The sequence below is a fragment of the Camelus ferus genome, chromosome 19 (assembly GCF_009834535.1).
Source record: "Camelus ferus isolate YT-003-E chromosome 19, BCGSAC_Cfer_1.0, whole genome shotgun sequence".
Taxonomy (NCBI): domain Eukaryota; kingdom Metazoa; phylum Chordata; class Mammalia; order Artiodactyla; family Camelidae; genus Camelus; species Camelus ferus.
In genome coordinates this window covers 8,756,656-8,776,120 of record NC_045714.1, presented here as the reverse complement: position 1 = coordinate 8,776,120, position 19,465 = coordinate 8,756,656, and the positions used below count along the sequence as shown (strand labels likewise).

Below are 19,465 nucleotides of genomic sequence, written 5' to 3'. Positions count from 1 at the left end.
CTAGTTCTTTGTCATCTTTCAGGTGCTGACTTTGTGATTTAGCCCTTCCTCTGGCTTTCCTGGGAATCATCTGTAACCCTAGGAACCCACCACCATCAACATCACTACAGCTCTTAACTGAGCTAGCTTGCATGGGGTTCTGCTCAAAGCAACCAAAGCTACCCTGATTGGAGTAACCAATGTAAACTAAATGAGACACTTAAAGACTAATAATGCCAAGGAGAAAAATGCAAAGAGCTAATGAGCATATGGAAAACAATATTCTCCAAAAACAAAAACAAAAAAAAGGTAGATTTTTAAACATAAAAAAATTTAAAGGGCTTAAATTAATAATAATATTCACAGATGGCAAGGATCTTAGTGGCACTCTTACACTCAACTGGTGACCTCTAAAGGCCATTTGACAACAAATATGAAGAACCTTAAAAGAACAGGAATCTATTGTAAGGAGAGAGCTCCAGATGCAGCCAACAACGAAAGACGAGTTTCAAATTCAAGTGCATGCAGATGGGTATTATTCAATCCCGGCTATCTTGATCTTTAAATCACCTCCAAAGTCCATATACATGGTTTTGTATATGCAACCCATTAATAAATTTTATGCTCTACAAAATTTAAAACCTCTGAGCTAGTAAAGAAGAAAGAAAATAAAGTCCACATAAAATTTTTGGTCATTCAAGCTATACTCAACTTAAAACGCCTGCTACAACTGTATGAGTAAATGGCAGACGGACGAGGAATTCAGCTTTGCTACTGCTTGTCTGCAGTGCTGCATGTATTCTGTTTCTGTCTTCTGACTCAGTGAACTGAACGTTCATTAATTGTTCTGTTTGAGGTGGTAAAAAAAAATGAAATCCACTCTACCCTGAAGTTAAGCTCAGAATACAGAGGGTAAGAAATGTGTCTGATCCTACTGAAAGTATAATATAATTTTAGCAGTATTATTTATAATAAAAAATTCAAAACTACTAAATCTTCAAGAATAAGAAGTGACAAAGTAAATTATAGTACTTCTAAAATATAGTGAAATATTCACTACTCATCTATAGGATAACAGGTAGTTATACAGTAAACAGGTATGTATAAATATAGTGAATATGTGGTACTAAATCTGGTGTATATATAGTACACACCTATAATAGAGATGGCGACATCTCTAAGGATAACCAAGGTAGTCATTAAGGTATAGTAACATAACTAGAATGTATAATATATAGTAAATTACACTACATCAATAACACATACGTTATTTCTCTCTAGGATAACATGGGTAGTTCATTTGAGACAAGTTTCAGAAGGTATTCCTAATGACATAGGAAAATGTTCATAAAAAGTTATGTGAGGGGGGAAAACCAGAATAGAAAACTTAATGTCATAATCCCCACTATAATGAAAATGCATAGAAGACAAAGAAAATATACCAAAATGTTAATAGTGTTTTTTCTGGGTTGTGAGAATGGGTTTTTATTTTTTATTTAAGTTGGTCTTTGTTTTGCTTAATAAACACTAATACTGTGAAATAAAGGAAAGAGAATTCTGTTTTTCCTCAACTATCCAGAGGTAAAACAGGAAAATTAACATCAGCTTTACTGGCTTTCATCTTCCATAGTCACTGAACTTACCAAGGGTCATAAAGACATGGAGACAAAAGCAGAGAAGTACCTCAGTGGATGGAGGGCAGCTTTATAAACACAAGATGCTGGAACAACTAAATATCCACAGGGCGTCAGTGAGCACCTTAACCTAAAACACTCGTCTTACACAAAAAGTAACTCAAAATGGACTTAAGTATTAAAAAAAAGCCATAAAAATTTATGGGATAAAAAAGGAGGAAATGTTTGGGATCACGGTCTAGACAAAGAGTTCTTAGACCTCATACCAAAAAAGCACAACCCATAAGACAAAAACTTGCCATACTGTACCTCATCAAGATTTAAAACTTCCACTATGTGAAAAATTCCATTAAGAGCATGAAAAGACAAGCTGGGAAAAAATACTTGCAAATCACGTGTCTGACAAAGGATTAGTATCTAGACTACAGAAAGAGTCCTCAAATCTTGGGAGTAAAGAACCAAACAATCTAATTACAAAACAGACAAAAGACACAAACATACATTTCACCAAAGAGAATACACATATAATCAAGAAAGCACATGAAAAATGGTCAACATCATTTAGCCGTCAGGGAAATCTAAGCTGGAACCACAATGAAATCTCACTCCACACCTATCAGACTGGTTGAAATTAAAAATAAATAAATTAATTGATTAAGTAATTAATTTTTTAAAAACCACCAAATGCTAGCAAGGATGCAGAGAAAATGGCACAGCTCTGAAACACAGTTTGGCAGCTTCTTAAAAAACGAAGCAGGCAACATATGACTTGCAGTTGTGCTTCTGGGAATCTATCCTAGAGAAAGGCCAACATCCCCCACACAAAAAATGTGAACACAAATGTTCCTAGCAGCTGGATTTGTATCAGTGCAAAACTGGAAACAACTCGTCTGTTCTCCGCTGGGTAAATGGTTAGACAACTGGGGAAACAGCCACACCACAGAATACCACTCAGCTATAAAAACAGCAATTTGAATGAGTCTTCAGAGAATTATGCTGGGTTGGTGGGTAGGGGGAAGCCAAATCAAAAAGGTTACAAACTGCGTGAATGGATTAACTGCTTTCTTGGAATGACAAAATTAGAGAAACAGAAAACAGATCAGTGGTTATCAGGGGTGAGGTATGAGTGAGGAGGGAACAGAAGGGAAGAGGGCATGTCTATATAAGGGTAGTAACAGGAGGATCCTTCTAGTGATGGAATCATCTTGTTTCTTGAATCTGTTAAAGTCAATATCTTGGTTACCACATTGTATTGTAGTTTCAAAGATGTTACTTCCAGGGAAATCAGGTAAAAGGTGCAGGATCTTTGTGTAATATTTCTTACCAAATGTGAATCTACAACAATCTTAAAATGAAATGCTTATAAATTTTTAATGGAAAATGTAGAGATTATTTAATCAAGATCTTCAAAATCACAGCCTAATCGAATAACATTATCAACTTTTTTCTCCAGTCCTACTTTAGCTATCAGACCACAGTCTAATCACTAGACTAAGTAGCTTTAAGGGAGCCAAGTGGCAAGAGCCATTGGTAAGAGTTCAAACAAAAAATCCTTTTCAGGATGGAGAGTCAGCCATGAAAATTAACATTTTCAGGACTACAGTTGGCAAATAAAAGTCTTACCAGCATCTCACTGGTGTCTGAACAGCAGATGAGATCACCAGCTCCCTTAAAACCTGACCACCAGAGAGAGGACCGTAATTACAGTGGGAATGACTGTCACTCTTACCGCTCTAATAAAGGATGTGGAAAATAGGTTTCTTGCTGTCATCCTATTACTGGCAACCCCTTCCTTCTGGATATGTCCCTGAAAACGTGTTAGAAACTGAACATGCTAAAGATACGCAAGAAAATGCCCCCTACAGGGAAAAAGTATTTCACAGAGGACATTTTCTATTCCTAATTATGCCTCAACTTTTAGGCCCAAACTTGAATGATAACATTCCTAACTTTTTTTTTTTAAAAAGTATTCATTTTCTTTGCAATCAAACCAGTATTTCCCTGGCTTTTGTCTGAAGTCTGCTGAATGCAAGCTAAAGATTCCTCAGTCTCAGCGTGCATAATGATTTCCATCTTTGATTTGTCCATATTACACTCAGGGGATTTTTGTTTTTCTTTTGTTTTATTAAGTAGTCAGAGCAAAAGTGCAATGGTATAATCAAAGAACTGCAATAAGTACTACCGCATAAATTCACATGCAGTGTTGCTTATAAGCCCTGGCTGGCACGTCACCATGGACGCAATTAAAACCTGTTGGTTCATCAGGAGACAAAGAAAACCAAAATTTGGTTTGTGAAACTAAAGTCCACCGTGTAAAATATCTTTGTTCATTAGGAGAGAAGGAAAACCAGAACTTGGTTTATGCAAAGGGAGTTTAGGATGCTTGTAACATACAAACGCACGGCACAAAAACAGTGCAAAGTTGAAAGCCATCGGTGCCGTCAAGGCCATTCCTTTATTCTGTTTACATCAAATGTCAGTGTCTCTCAGAGCTGACCCAGCTTCACTCAAGATAATTGTTAATCATGCAGATTCCTAGGGATTAGCCAAGGTCTACTGCGTCAGAACCTCTTGGGGCGGGACCAGACAAATCTGCTCTTTAACACATTCCCCAGGTATCTGGTTTGTAATTTGCAAACCAATACCATGAATATTCATAAAGACTTGCAGACAACCCCGTGTTTCCCACACGGGACTGCCAACAAAGCTCTCCAACAAACGCTCCATCCACAATGAGGGCCTCGGAGCTGTGTGGTTTCCAACGAGATGCACGGTGGTCTCTGATGCAGAGCAGCGCGAGATGCCGTCTGGAATCTGAGAGACACACTGAGGGTGAAAGTGAAATCTACTACGCTACAGTGAACTCCCACTTCCAGCTGCCGTCCACTCTCTGTCCCAGGAACAGAAGAGCCACCCAGTATCAGGGGAGTGAAAACATCTCCCCAGTAGTTCAGTATCGGTTAGAGGAAATGAACAGGAGGGTTTACTGAGCATGGATATGTGAGGAGCAGAGCTGGAGTAATTCTGACACACAGTTAAAAGGACCCCAATTTGAGAATAACTTCACTTGCTTAATAGCGTAGGGCAGTTTTCTTTTCCTTTAAATTAATTCATTCAACCACCTCCTTCATATTTCATGTAACACATCGACTGACCATCTATAGGATTTTTAGTTAACATTTTGGTTTACAACTGACTTTTTTTAACTCATTTTTTTTTAATTTAAAAGAGGAAACTTTTATCCCAACCAGAATAGCACAGTGTAGTTTCACTGGACATAGAGTAGGTAATCTTAATGATAACTAAACCGTTAAAGAATTTGGTAACAGAATAAATTTCATGTTGCACTATCTCACCTCCTATGCATCAGGGTTTGCAGTCTTGGCCCTACCGGCATTTTAGATGAGATGACTTTTGGCAGTGGGAGGGGTGGGGCCATCCTGTGCAACGTGGGATGTTGAGGAGCACGTTTGGCCTCCGCCACCTGAACCAGGAGCACACTCCTCCTACCCGGTTGACGATCTCATTGCCAAATGTCCCCTGGGGGCAAAGTCAGAACCACTGCTACAGATGGATGGATACATGCCGATCTGAAATCCCAGAGCTGAAGAACACAAGGCTATGTGAAAACCTTCAAAGTCCTGGATTTGGACAAGTCAACCCACACAAGTCACTGTCAAAGCTAAAGCAGACAAGCACGTCACACAGTGCTGGCCGCCTGGGCGGGTGCACAGCAGACTTTGCAGTGACAGGAAAATCTCCTTCAGTGTGTTATCTTATTGTTAGTGGTGGGGGTTTTATTACACCTAATTTTCAGCCTTAAATTGTCACCAACCCATATCTGATTTCTATTATTTTTCCCATTGTCTTCCCTTTCTTTAAAACTCAATATCCTCAATAACTGCCTAACTTCAGTTTCAAGTCCCTGACATTTTTCCCAGCTACTTTTCCTAACAAAGAATAGTCTGGTAAATTCACCAAGATTTCTAGGGCCCAGGAGTAGCTGAAATAATTAAGAATTAGCTTGGAGTTCCTAATTTTATTAGCAGCCCATCACAACGTCTTGAACAACAGAGTCACAAACTAAACTTCTATAGACTGTATCTTATGAAGATAACATAAAGCAAATTTTGGTCACAAAATTCCTGTTAAAAGGAAAATTATATACTGCCTTTATGTAAGCTCAAGAAAAGCATAAAGCCCAAGTAAGATGTGACCATTTAGGTCTTTAGGGTCTATTGCAGGAGTCAGCAAACTCTTTTCTGCAAAGGGCCTGACAGTGAATAGTTTAGTCTGGTTGCAACTCCTGAACTGTGCAGCTGCAGCATGAAAGTAGCCATAGGATGCATGTAAATGAATGGTGTGCTTATCTTCCAAATGAACTTCATTTTAAAAATCAGGCAATGGGCCAGATATGGCCCACAGACCGAAGTTTGCCAACATATGGTCTTTGGTAGTTATTTCTCAACTGTTTAAGCTCAGGTCAACTTTTAATGAACATAAAAATCTGTTTGACAAGTTCCTCCTCGAGGAAAGAGGGGAGAAAATATTCCCTAGGTGAGAATCTCTATATATTCCACATCTCCCCAGAAGCCAAATTTAACTTCAATCAAATTACATTAAAATGTTGACTTCAGGGGTGGGTAGAGCTCAGTGGTAAAGCACATGCTTAGCATGCACAAGGTCCTGGGTTCAATCTCTAGTACTTCAATTGAAAAATAAAGTTAGCTTTAAAAAAAATATATTGACTTGATGCCTTTCAACACCTTTCAGGTCTCCCTGCCCACTGCTGGGGACCCACTGCTCTACAATGAATGCAGGCGCCGTCCTAAAGAGCCCTTTCACGTAGAGACATTAGCATCCCATCTGCAGCCTTGGGCTACAGTCAGCTTTTTATAGTTATCTTATCTACGCAGGGAAGGTGCACTGTGGGGGGAAAAAAGGTAAGTTAGAACCATTTTCCATTTTGCCAGCATCCCCTTCCTGTAATCCATCGATTTTCCTCTTTTCAGAACATTCTCTCCAACTCTGAAGATATATCCTGAGCCATATAATGATGAATTAGCCTCATTTCTCACACTCTGAACCTGTTTTTACCTGCTCTCCAAAACAAATCAAATATTCTTCCTATCCAGGGTGTTAATATCAACATCTAGCCCCAGCCAAACCCCTTGTGCATGCAGAACGTTGATCCTTTTGTGTGCATTATCTCAATTAACCCTCCCAACAGCCCTATAAAGCAAGGCTGTTCTCATCCCCATTTGACAACAAGGAAATATGACCTTAGTGAGGTTACTCACTGAGTATTACTCAATGGCACGAAGCTAGAAGAAACAAGCCAGGATTCCACCCTCAGTTTGCCTGATTCTGGAGAACAAGCTCTTAACATTACCCCAGGATATTCCCAGAAAAGTTGGTCTCCTAGAAATGCACAAACTTATGCTGAGGGTAGAGCCGTCTGTAAGAAGTTGGTTTTCACACTTACCATAATCTAAAAAGAGTCATTCGGTTGTAACCATATGCTATTTCATCTGGACAACTTTACCGTCTAGCTATTTTCGGTGTGACATTTGCATTTTTGTGATTTTTAAGTTCCCTGGCACCAAGTGTTCACCCAGAGTGATAGTTTTTAATGGAGTATTTCTGCAGTTGGATTCTAAAGACCCTACTCTAGGACTTTAAGTTGTCCTAGCAGTTTGTAAGGCATGTTTTCTTTTAAAAGAATTCTACACTCTCTCTCCTAAAGTGACAAAGTATTCAGTATCCTTGACTGAAGTCCAGAAACTCAAAACATGCTAAGTATTTCTAACTATATGGTAAATATCTCATGCAAGTTCTCAGTTCTTCTTGGCCTTCCTTCCCTCTCTAACCTTCAGCCTGTTTACCTGTAACTATTAATTAGTTATAGCTGCAGTAAACTAATGTCCTGGCTAACTGGCTCCCTGCTGGCATGTGCAGTCATATCCCTGGGGCTGACCAGTCACCTCTCTAAGGGCATCCAGCCCTCGACTTTGGCCAGTGATGCACGGCCACAGACACCAGCTGCCCTCCCACAGTCCTGGGCTCCTCTGTGCCTGAGACGGATGAAATGCCACATTCCAAGGACAACTCAACAGCCATAAAAAAATGGCACTGGTTGATGCAATCTGTCTGCCACGGCAAATTACCGTCCACAGTAGAAGAATTTTAACCTGGATGATCTCCTGAGACCAAGATGGTTATAACTTTCTAGTCTCATGAATGGCTGGCATTATGAGATTTCAGAAGGTAAGAAATGAAGAGAATAAAAGAAGCAGTAGTTCTTTAGCACTGCTGACTCCTAACTGGGGGGCTGCTACCAGCCCCACCTACCAAAATAATGAGCTGGTTCAGAATTAGGTATTTTATGAGGGGGAGAAAAGTCTTTTTAATGAGTAAGCATGACCCTATGCCTGTCATTTATATATACCTTTCATTTGCAAGGAAAGAAATGCTAATTTGGAGAAGGTTGCACAGTGGGTAGCAAAGTACATTTTAAATTCACTGCAAGGAAAAATACCGGCAAAAAACAAGATAATTAATCATGAAATAAAAGTTGTAAGAAGAGGAATAAAAATACTTCAAAAGCATCCACAGGCAATAAATTAGCTACGTCAATCCTCTGCTGATGGTGAAGTAAATTAGCACCTTTCCAGGGGCGAAAATATGCCTGTCCTCTGACCTGGAAATACTATTTCTAGGAACTTCCCCCCTGAGGAAGTAATTAAGGAAATATGCAAACATATGGGAATAGGGTTCTTTGGCATAAAAACTGAAATCACTCTAAATGTTCCAGGGGACTGACTTAATTAATTACGGCGTATCTGTAAACTGAAAATTGCCATCATTAAAAATGATGTAAAATAATATTTACATCATAGAAAATGCTATTAGTAAGTTATTAAGTAAAAAAGTAGGTTATGCCTGCTTTTGAACCTGTTTCTACTCCAGGATCTATACTCATTCAGGAACTAGGGCCCAGTTGCTCCTGCAAAAGACTGAGAGCTACAGTTCTCCCCTTTCCTACCTCCCCTCATTCTCACACACACACACACACACGCACGCACACACACACACACACACACTGACAAGGGAAAATGTCAGCTTCAGTGGAAAACGATGCATTCTCTAGCACACACATTTCCAGGGTTATCTGCTTCTGATTCTGTGGGAGCTATTCTACTACTCTACAGTGTGGATTATTGATAGAAATGCAAAATAATTCTAGTCTAGAAAGATGTAAATTCCATCCTGATCAGGAGAGGTTCAATTGGTTTCCCTCCCCCACCGTCATGAAGCTAGTTTTGCCTCCTTTGGAACATCCATTTCATTATGCTGGACATATAAGCGTCTGGGTCCTTTGGATTCCCCTTTGAACGAGTTATGATATTCTGTCTTGCTATCTCAATTAGCGAGCCAAATAGAACCTTAAACGCACGTTCTTTCTGCATCTTTATGGGAGACCTGATGTTAACCAGTTTTGAACATTATCTTTTAACACAATCCGCCCATTACCCAGTCCTGTATATTCCACCTTCTGGCTAAACCCGGAATATCTTTATGTTTTCGCAGGGACCACCACCCTAATATAAGCCACTGCCTCCTGAGTTTCAGACTTTCCCTACTTCCATTCCTTCCACTTTTCAATCCATTTCCTGCAGTACATCTGGGGCGATCTTTAAAACACTCATCTGACCACATCAATCTACTGCTTACAGCATTTCTGTGGCTGCCTGTTGCCTTTGGGGTAAAAACCAAAGTCTTCATAAGACATTCCAGAGCATGCAAATACTGGCCCCTCCCTACCTTTTGGGCCTTATTTTGCTGATTTCTTCCCTTATAACGATGTACGCCTTGTGGTGAGCATACATTTCTGAGTAATAATCAAACAAGTAACACGAGGTCATTTGGAAAAATTCTCATGGAGTTGGTATCTGCCAAGAACTGCTCTCCCCACACATAGGAAACCGTCCCCTCGGCAGATGAAGCTGACCAACACTGAGAGTGGACACGAAGGAATAAGTGGTGGCTCCTTTCCTTCTCTCTCCAATTGCCTTCTGCCCCCCACATCCACAAAGTAGGAGGAAGAGAAGTGAGAAACAGAACTGCCTCAGGAGGCCGTGCACAGTCAGATGGCCTCGTTCAGCTTCCATTTTTAAGCAGCCTTATAGGAAAAAAGCCAAGCTACTCTAAAGAAATGCTAGAGAATCTTAACTCTTGGGTGAGCATTCTATGCAAGCAAAAAATTGGGGAGCTGATATCACTCATTAATTCATTCAACAAATACTTATGGGGTGCCTACCATGTGCCAGGCACTGCTTAGGTACTGAGGATATGACTCTGAACAAAGTAGAGGAATCTGCTGCCTTCGTTGGGCTTACGGAGAATCAAGAAGATGACAAGACACATACGTGTATGTACGTGTGCGTCTTACAGTACACGGGTAACGTGTCACACAGAGGTAAGTACCACAAAGGAAAACAAGCCAAGAGAGTGGATGGGAATTGCCAGTGGTGGGTGTTTCTATTTTAAAGAGGGTAATCAAGGAAGTTCTCAAAAAGAAAGAGACCTCTGAGCAAAGACCTGAAAGAGACAGGGGGCTGGGGGCAGAGGACTCTAGGCAGAAGCAACAGCAGACGGGCTGTGAGAGAGAAACATGCCTGGTGTGATGAAGGAAGAATGAGGAGGTCGCCAGAAGTCGGGGGAATGCAGAGATGGAGGTGGTGCACTGGCCTTATGGGTCTTATTGTAAAGACTGACTTTTTCTCTGCAGGAGATGGGAAGTGAGATGAAGGATTTTGAAGGGAAGTAATGTAATCCAGTTTATGCTAAGTACACTGCAGGGAGCCACAGGCAGAATCAGGGAAACCAGTTAGGAAGCCGCTGCTGCAATAAATCACATGGGGGGTGATGGTGCCGGGGGCCAGGAAGGAAGTAGGGGAGAGATGAGAAAGGGTCTGAATCTGGAGATCTTTTGAAAGCAGACCCAGTGAGACCCACTGATGAGACTGGATGTGAAGATGAGAGTAAGGAAAGAGTCAGGGATGAGTCTGAGACTTTTAGCTCAAGCAGGCGGAAGGATGGAGTTCCCACTGACTGAGGAAGCAAGGCTGGAAGGGGACCAGAGGGGTTTATAGGGATTTCTAGGGAGGATGTGGAACCGGATGATGGATATAAGGAGTTTGTCTTACCTATTAAACATCTAAGTTGTATAAATATTATATTATTAAGCATGAAGAATAGTCAGTAATGCATATATGGTATACATAAGTCTATATATACACAAGATTTTATTGTACTTTTAAAATAAATTAATAGCACTGTCTTCCCTGTAGGCCTGTAGTGAGAATAGAATGAATTAGTGCATTTACTTTTCTTTTTGTTTGGTGGGGGGGGCACGACTGGTTTACTTGTTTATTTAGTTTTAGAGGAGGTACTGGGGATTGAACCTGGGACCTCATGCATGCTAAGCACGTGCTCTGTCACTTGAGCTCTACCCTCCCCCTTGAATTAGCGCATTTAAAGATGGCTTCAGAGGTCAGCAGCTCATACCATCCAACCAAGCAGCGATTTGCCTGCAAACAAGAACAACACACATTCTGGTTCCTTCAATCACTCATTAATTTCACAAATGTTTACTCAGTGTCTACTACGTGCTCGGCCCTGTTCCAAGCCCTGAAGAAATGGCAGGGATAAAGTGAAGCCCACAAAGTTCCCCTCCTCATATGCAGAGACAGACAAGCAGGCCTCCCGGCCCCGCGCACAGTCCTAGCACAGACGTGGTACCATCACGGGCTATGTGTGCGGGATGCTGTCACTTGGGAGTACGCACCACGTGAGTATTTGGCAAAGTTAAAAAAGAAACGCTCTCACCGTGGCCTCCGAGGCGGTCTTTGAGTGATCACCAAACCCAAATCACCGACACCAAGTTCCAGCTCCCTGGCCTGGCTCTGCCCCACGTGACTCGCGCCTGCACATCGGACCTTGTCTCCCACCACTGCCTGCCGCACTCCCGGCACGCCAGCCTCCAGAACGTGGCATCCTCCTCGGATGAGGGACGAACGAATGTGCGGGAACTCTCTTCCCTTTGCTGTTCACAGGACGGACTCCTTCTCAGCCTTCAGGTCTCAGGTGGAATTTCTCTGTCAGGTAGTTATCGTTGCAGAACAAACCACCCCGAAGCTCAGTAGCTTACCGCAAGAAACATTTTTCATTTCTTGTGAACTTGACGGTTGATCAGGCAGTTCTGCTGATCTGACCTGGCTCTGCTAATCACGGCTGGGCTCATTCACAGGTGAGAGGTCAAGGCATGGCTGCCTGGTCGGCCTGGGGGCGACTCAGCTCTGCACGGCGTGATCTCGGATTCCCCAAAAGGTTAGCTGGGGCTTATGTGCACAGAGCGAGCAGGAGTCCGAGACAGCAAGCAGAAAACCCGTCCACACCTGAATCAAGGGGGCCCTTCATTACTATGGGCGGGGGTGGGAGCTCTGTCTCCTCATGTGATCCCCACTGGTACCACAGAGAGGCTGGTCCACTTACCACTGGGCGTGATGAAAATCCTAACTCTCCACTCAGCCCCCTCTGATGCCACCCCAGGGGGAGAGGGGTGGGCACCTCGCTACTGCTGGCTGAGGGAGGATGTGCAGACTGACACCAGGGTGGGGAGGGCTAATTCCCGACTGGCAAAGGTGGCAGTCCCAGCTCCCTACTTGGCCTTCATAGACGCCATCTTGGCGGGGTGAAATGCCTTGTTACAGTTGAAGAGGATCAGAATGTACCCCCCAAAATACGCTGCTTTGGCAAAAGGGTTATTTTGAGCCGAAGGCAGCTGAGAAACAGCAGACACAGGAGGATCTCTCTGCCCTCTTCCTTTCTACCTAAAAGCAAGGCACACCTTTTTTTTGTAAGTGACATGAACTTGTATGTGTAAAGGTGTTTCCCTCTCTTATACCTGGAAGACAAGAGATGTTATACAGAAGAGTCTGTATAACAAATCATATTAAACAACCCTTAACTACATACAGTCTGCTTCCTCTCACCTTCCCACAACTTCCCACCCCGAGTTGCTCAGACTCCCTCTTCCTTGTCTCATCACTTCTTCACAACTTCTAACCCTGTGCTGAATCGGTATATACGATTCCGAGCCTAAAGTAACACACATTGTAGAGGTGAATGCTTTAAACAGCTTTGGTAAAAAGTATTATCAGGAGTCAAGACAACAAAAGAAATGGCCAAACTGTTTTGTAACAAAGTGATTTGCTTTCCTCTTCTCTTCTCCTCTCCTCTCTTCTCTTTTCTCCCTTCCTTCCTTCCTTCTTTTCTTTCTTTCTCTCTCTCTTTCTCTCTTTAACTTTGAGACAGGGTGAAACAAGAGAGAACAAAAGCACCAGAAGGGAGAGGGAGAAGTCATGAATCTGGGCACTACTTGGAGAGCAACAGGCAGAACACAAATCTGAGTTGCGGCAAATTAAGAACTTTTAGGAAGTGGAGTGACCTAAAAAAAAAAACAAAAAACAAAAAAAAACCAGAATCTGAGCCAACCATTTCTTTGGATTTTCACATATTTTTCTATTTAGTCCCCATGGATATGAAGATATCAGTGAAATCTGCATGTCTTTTGTGCATTTAATTCACACTGCCAAGGCACTGCACCTAAAAGGATAGAGGAAAATATTTTACTCTCTGTCAGAGTCTCACAAGGGTGAAAGTCTAGCCTCCTTACTCAGCCTTTGCTGGCATGGAGGGGGATGGAGACACACTCTATTCTGTGGTGTTTGGCTGATACAGAATAGTTATTTTCCAGAAGTTTTCTATATTGCTCAGCTGCCTCATTTCCTGGTCCTTTGACCAGAAAAGGGGTTTTAATTGGGTCTTTTTCTCTCTGCACCCATTGGCATTTCTGGGTTGCTGGCTTCTTTAGCTCTAAGTCTGGGATATATGAGACAAAAAAAAAAAAAAAAAAACAACCCAGGAAAATCACCACTATGCTGTCCCTCAAAACCCAAGGTCCCTAGCCAGTCTGACTTTTCCACCTTTCAGAATCTTCTTAGTTTGATTATATCAAGTCCAGAGTTTTCAGTTGTAGTTAGCAAGATATATAGGGAAAGGTATGTCTATTCATTTTTCCTAGAAGCAGCAGGTAAACGTCTTTTATAGCCTCTGCATAAAATGCTTTCATAAGCCTCTGCTGGTGTCTGGTTCGCCAATATTTTATCTCACATGTGTCTCATGTCACAAGCCCAGAGTCAGGGCAGATAGGAACAATCAAGTTTCAGAGTAAAAGTCATGGAAGTAGCTGAGGCTGTCGACACACTCACAATCTACCATGATGTCACCTCCTCAAAAGCATCTTCCCACCAATCAGATCTGAAGTACTTCCCAACCCCCGGCACCGACTCAAAATCAACGTCTGAAATCATCGTGCTCATTGATTTGTCTGCATATTTCTCTTCTACCTTCTTCCCCAGAAAGTGAAAAACCATCCTATTTTATCTTGATCACCTTGAATTCTCAGGGCCTAGGAGAGCGTAGGTTTTTAACTTTTTTTAAGTGACTGAGTGATAATAAGTAAATGAGCAAATAAGTGAATGGGAAAAGCCATATTCAGAACTCATGAGCCCTCCGCAATTTCATAAACAATGCTCTTGCATATCAAAGCACCTCAGAATGGCCCTGACATTTCCATGACAGCCTTAACATCTTTATACAAGAGAGTATTAAAAAAAAAAACAAAACTCAAGATATGTCAGATTATATTGACAGGCACTCTTTTAAAAGAAACAATTCTATAACCACATTTTTCCTTAAAAAGTGCATTCCAAAAAATGCTATTTTCTATATCATGGAGAAAGGCTCCAGTGGCCATTGGTCACATCAGTGTTTTCAAACGTCAACAGGTTTTATCCTAAAACCACAGAACCTCAAGGTGACTATGCTTCCCTATTGACTAAAACAAATATTTTCCTATATTTAGAGACAGGGTCTAACCAAACTGGAGAGAGAGCTATCTGCCATGGCAAAAAAAAAAAAAAAAAAAAAAAAAAAAAAAATTACAAATCCCAAATTACGAGGTTTTCATGAAAAACGGCGCCTCTGAAGTTGAGCCACTGTACTGATCTCAGAAGGCAGCATTTCAGCAAGGCTTGCTCCCCCACACCGCCCCGTTACTGGGACATCACTGAGTACAAGACCTTCTGCGAGAGGGTTCACTACAGAAAATTAGAATGTCACTCTCAAAGAAAGGAAGAGAAATGAATTCCATGGTTCAGAAAGCACTCTTAAAAATAAAACCCACAAAGAACGTATGTTGCCAGAAAAGGGCAGAAGGGTGAAGAATAATAGTCATGTAAAAAGTTCTAAGCCAGGAATTCAAGAGAAGGGAAACTGGGTGGTCACGGAGGGAATGGTTTCAGATTTTCACGGGTAATTTACAACAAAGAAACACATTTTCAGAAATTATTCTTGCTGTGAAGGGATGTGAATTGACAGCACCTGCAAGACTGGTTGGGTGGTGGTCCTGTTTGGAGACTTTTTTTGGTGGGGTGGGGAGAGGGTTTGGTTTAAGGATGAGCGGTATGAAATGCCAACCACACATTAACTATTTATAACGTATCATCACCACCAACCTTCACAAAGTGTTCATTTCATCACTTGACTCCGTATTCCACGAGCATTTTCTCATTTAAGTGTCACCAACGCCATCTAGCAAGGACCTGTTAATGTCCCCTTTATACAGAAGGAAAACTAAGGCTCAGAGACTTCAGCAGTGTGACCAAGGTCACACTAACACACCACGTGTCACACTCACACATCAGCTAATACATTACAGAGTCAATACTTGGAATCAGGTCTGTATGATCCACATGATCTACATTCCAAGCTCTAATGCCCAAAGTTTGAACAGAAGCAAATATTTAGGACCATTCATTTTGTAGATTCGAAGTCTGGTCACACTGGCCATTTTGTTTTTGAATACATCCTTCAGTGATTTGAATTTACTCCTGACAATCAAGTCACACTTCACTAGGTCATGAGCAGAACAGTCAAAAATGAGATGATTATCAAAGAAGAGATCTAATCCAGTTGTCCATAGACAGTTGTTCTGGGGACATACTTTTTCTAAAATTACACAACCAATCCAACACTATGAGTTCCATCTTTTCACTTTTGATATTTCTTTAGGAAAAAAAAATAGCAATAATTTACCTTGTGGAATAAATCAAACACTAAACAATGATCAAGAAATAAAAAATATTGTCATATCATAAATTAATATTAAGAGAGGTACACCCAAGCTCTAAAAACAAGAATCCTTTGTATAATCAAGGTTAATAAAAATACGATCTTTTTTTTTTTTAATCAGACTTTGAGCAAAAAACTTACCCTCTTTGAGCTTCAGCAATTTTATCTGTTCAGTGGTGATAAGAGTACACATAGCGTGTAAGGTACCCAACACGTAGTAAATGTTCAGAAAAGGTTACTTATTATTTTATTCTTTACACATTCTTTTCCTGATTGTATGTTTTGCTATTTTATTACTATTCATATTAATTTAATTACAAGCAGGTTAGGAAAAAAATGTCTAAATCAGATTATTGAAATGCTGTGAACTGGTTTTTTGCCATATATCATTGAGGTTACAAAAACAATCTACATCTGAATGACAGAGGTCCGCAGACGATGAACAAGCCTCCCCTGTGATTAGATCAGTGGTTTTCAACTTGGGGCAAGTTTGTCCCTGGGGGATGTTTGACTGTCTGGAAATATATTTACTTGGCACAACCAGGGAGATGCTTACCACTGTCTAGTGGGTAGAAACCAGGGATGCTGCTAAACATCCCACCACGCACAGGAAAGGCCCCACTACAAGGAATTATCTGCCCTAAAACGTCAATCGTGTTAAGAGTGAGAAAAAGATGACATTAGAATATGTATGTATATGCATGACTGGGGTGTTGCGCTACACACCAGAAATTGACACATTGTAACTGATGGTACTTCAATTAAAAAAAAAAAAAGAAGAAGACATTAGATAAGCAACTTCTCAACATCAGAGCTTTACCCCAGATTTAAAAGGGCTAATGACCAAAGTGAAGTCTGTTTGATGAGGCAAGGTACGCCCTCAGAGCCATAAAATGCAGGAAAGCCAAGTATTTGTCCTGTTGGAAACCAATCATCAAGACGACCAAAGTTTCTGTTGATGTGACAGAATTCTTTAGGGTCAGGCAGACACAGATACTAATAAGCTGAGACATGCCCATCATCCCAGGATGAGATATTTCAAACTTCAAAGAATTTCTGAAGTCAGGTGGCAGTAATTAGTTCTGGGCCAGGAGGTCTGGACAAGGCCTAAGGAAATGCCACTCAGATCGCAGGTCTCGGAGCCTCCCGGCATCCTGCCCAGATTGGAGCCTGGCTAGGAGAGTTATTGCCGACAAGATAGGGAAAAGGAGAGAAAAAGTGGCAGGGTGAAGATTAATCAGTGGGAAAAGAAACAGCCAAGGCTGTGAGCAGCAGCAATCCCCGCACAGGAAGCCTCAAGCCTGCACGTGAACTTGGACGTTTTCTGCCAAGCTGGGCACGTACCCTCCAGCCCTCCACACCACCAGGCTCCTTTCTTTGCCAAAAGCATCCTTGCCTTCTTTCTTGCACCTAGTGGAATGCCTCTACGTGGACCAGCCTTCCCATTTCACACCCTCCAACCTGGATCCTTATCTTCCACGTGTCATGTTACTTCCTCCTGTCACCCCTCCCCAAGCCAATACAGATGCAGATCATACAAAGATGCACGTACTGAAGTCAGGAGCCCAGCCTCAGGAGCCAACCTGCCTAAATGTTGATTCTAAAATGCACAGGCTGTGTGGCCTCGGGCAAGTTACTAACCTCTCTGTACTTCATGGGATAACTAACTGCCACAGCACCTACCTCATTGGACCTTCAAGAGGATCCAAGGACTTACTACATTTAAAGCACCTTGCGACAATGCCTGGCACTTTATAAAACTTTCATAAATGACAGGCACTCTCACTTGAATGCAACCTCCGTGAATAGAGGATATTTGTCTGTACTTTTCATTATTTTATTCTCAGCTCTAGCGCAGTACCTGCCATACTGTAGGAACTCAATGAACAACTGCTAAATAAATAAACTGCCTGAGGCCCCTCTTATGCACACCCAGAGCACCTTGACCTTCCACCATCATATATAAACTGTACTTAATGTGATTGTTTAATTCTCTCTCTCTCGAATGTAAGCTCTATGAGGGGCAATGCCTGCTTTATGCGCCACTCCACTTACTGGATCATGGTGAACACACATCAAAACAGTTCCCAAATGGAATGAAAAAAATGAATGAAGGTCTAACTTAAAGGATAATGTCTTGTAATAATCTACAATGGAATATAATCTGCAAAACAAAACCAAAAATGAATCACTGTGCCCTACACTTGAAACTAACACCATGCTGTAAACCAACTATATACATCAATAAAATAAAAATAAAATAACAGAATAAATAAGGTGTCAGAAGAGCCAGCAGCGTTCATATTTTGCTCTCTTAGAAAATTACACCTACTAAGTTTTACTAGAAACACCTTTGCATTTACCAAGGATACAAAGAAATGGGAGCTTTTCCGCTAGAAAACTGGAAACCAGCTCCCCCAAGACTTTGTCTCCAACAGTAATACGTGGAGGTAAGAGGCTCAGCTTTCCTCTTCCTCGTCTTCTAGGCTGGCAGGAAGCTGCGAAGGAAGCCACTGAAGCGTCCGTTTTGGGAAACTAACAAGAAGCCCTCTGGGGCGAGCATCCCCCACAGCGAGTCCTGGAGCACATGCCGTCCAGCGACACCGGTGTGACTGGGTCTGAACTCAGCCGTGGGTGCCGTGACAGCACGTGGTTCCACGAGAGGAAGGGAGTGACCAGGCAATTGCAAGTGTAAAGAACTTTTGTGACGCTGTAAGCACAGGCGTCTGCAATTAAAACGTCTCTTTATTCATCAAACCACAAAATAGCCATCAATTGTCAGAGAATAAGATAAAGTAAAACTTTTCAAGCCACCATTCCCAGAGAGAAGGCAAATTCTGAACCACAGAGCCTGAATTTTGCCATTGGACTTAGAATTACAATTGTTTAGCTAAAACACATCTCATATATTCATTCAAAGACCAGATCCAGGGTTTTCAGGCACGTTGCTCAAGCTTCCAATTTTAGAGAGAAAAATTAACCAAGGAAATTCTCAAGATTGCCCTTTTCTGCTGAAAGTACAATAATTTCAGTGTCCTTATCAGCCCTACACAGAAACCACAACTATTTTGAACCACTTCTCAGTAAAGCACAAAACAGGCAAACTGTACCTTAGCAAACACTGTCTCTGATAAATAAAATCTCATTATTTCACAGACATTACCTGCTCGTGGTAACCAATTGATTTTAAAACATTTCTGCCTCTGAAAAAGAAACTGCACTCGCCTTTCACACTGGTGTTCTGAAAGGAAGGGGAATAAAAAGGCCACTTTCTAAAAACAGGCAGTCCTACAGTTTTCTCTGGGAGTTCAGACACCGCCGTGTGCATGAAGAGATATCTATTCTTGGAAGATGGAATTGCTCCAGATATTTCTGAAAAACAGTTTAATTTAATTACATGGCTCAGGAAGCATCCAGCAATTGGACATCTTTCTTTGTGTTTTCAAGTTTGTGTGTGTGTGTGTGTGTGTGTGTGTGTGTGTGTGTTAACCACGTATGCTTATTTTCTGCCCAATCCTCACTTGATTTATAATCAAGCCACAAGTCTGCAGCAAGAAAGTTTGAATTCTCAAGCTACAATCATGATTTCTAAT

At 41.5% G+C, this 19,465-nt stretch overlaps 1 protein-coding gene across 1 annotated transcript in view; it reads right to left on the bottom strand.

Moving 5' to 3' along the window:
• DOK5 (docking protein 5) overlaps window positions 1–19,465 on the bottom strand; it is a 127,522-nt gene that overhangs the window by 69,783 nt on the left and 38,274 nt on the right. The gene's annotated exons all lie outside the window — the stretch shown is intronic.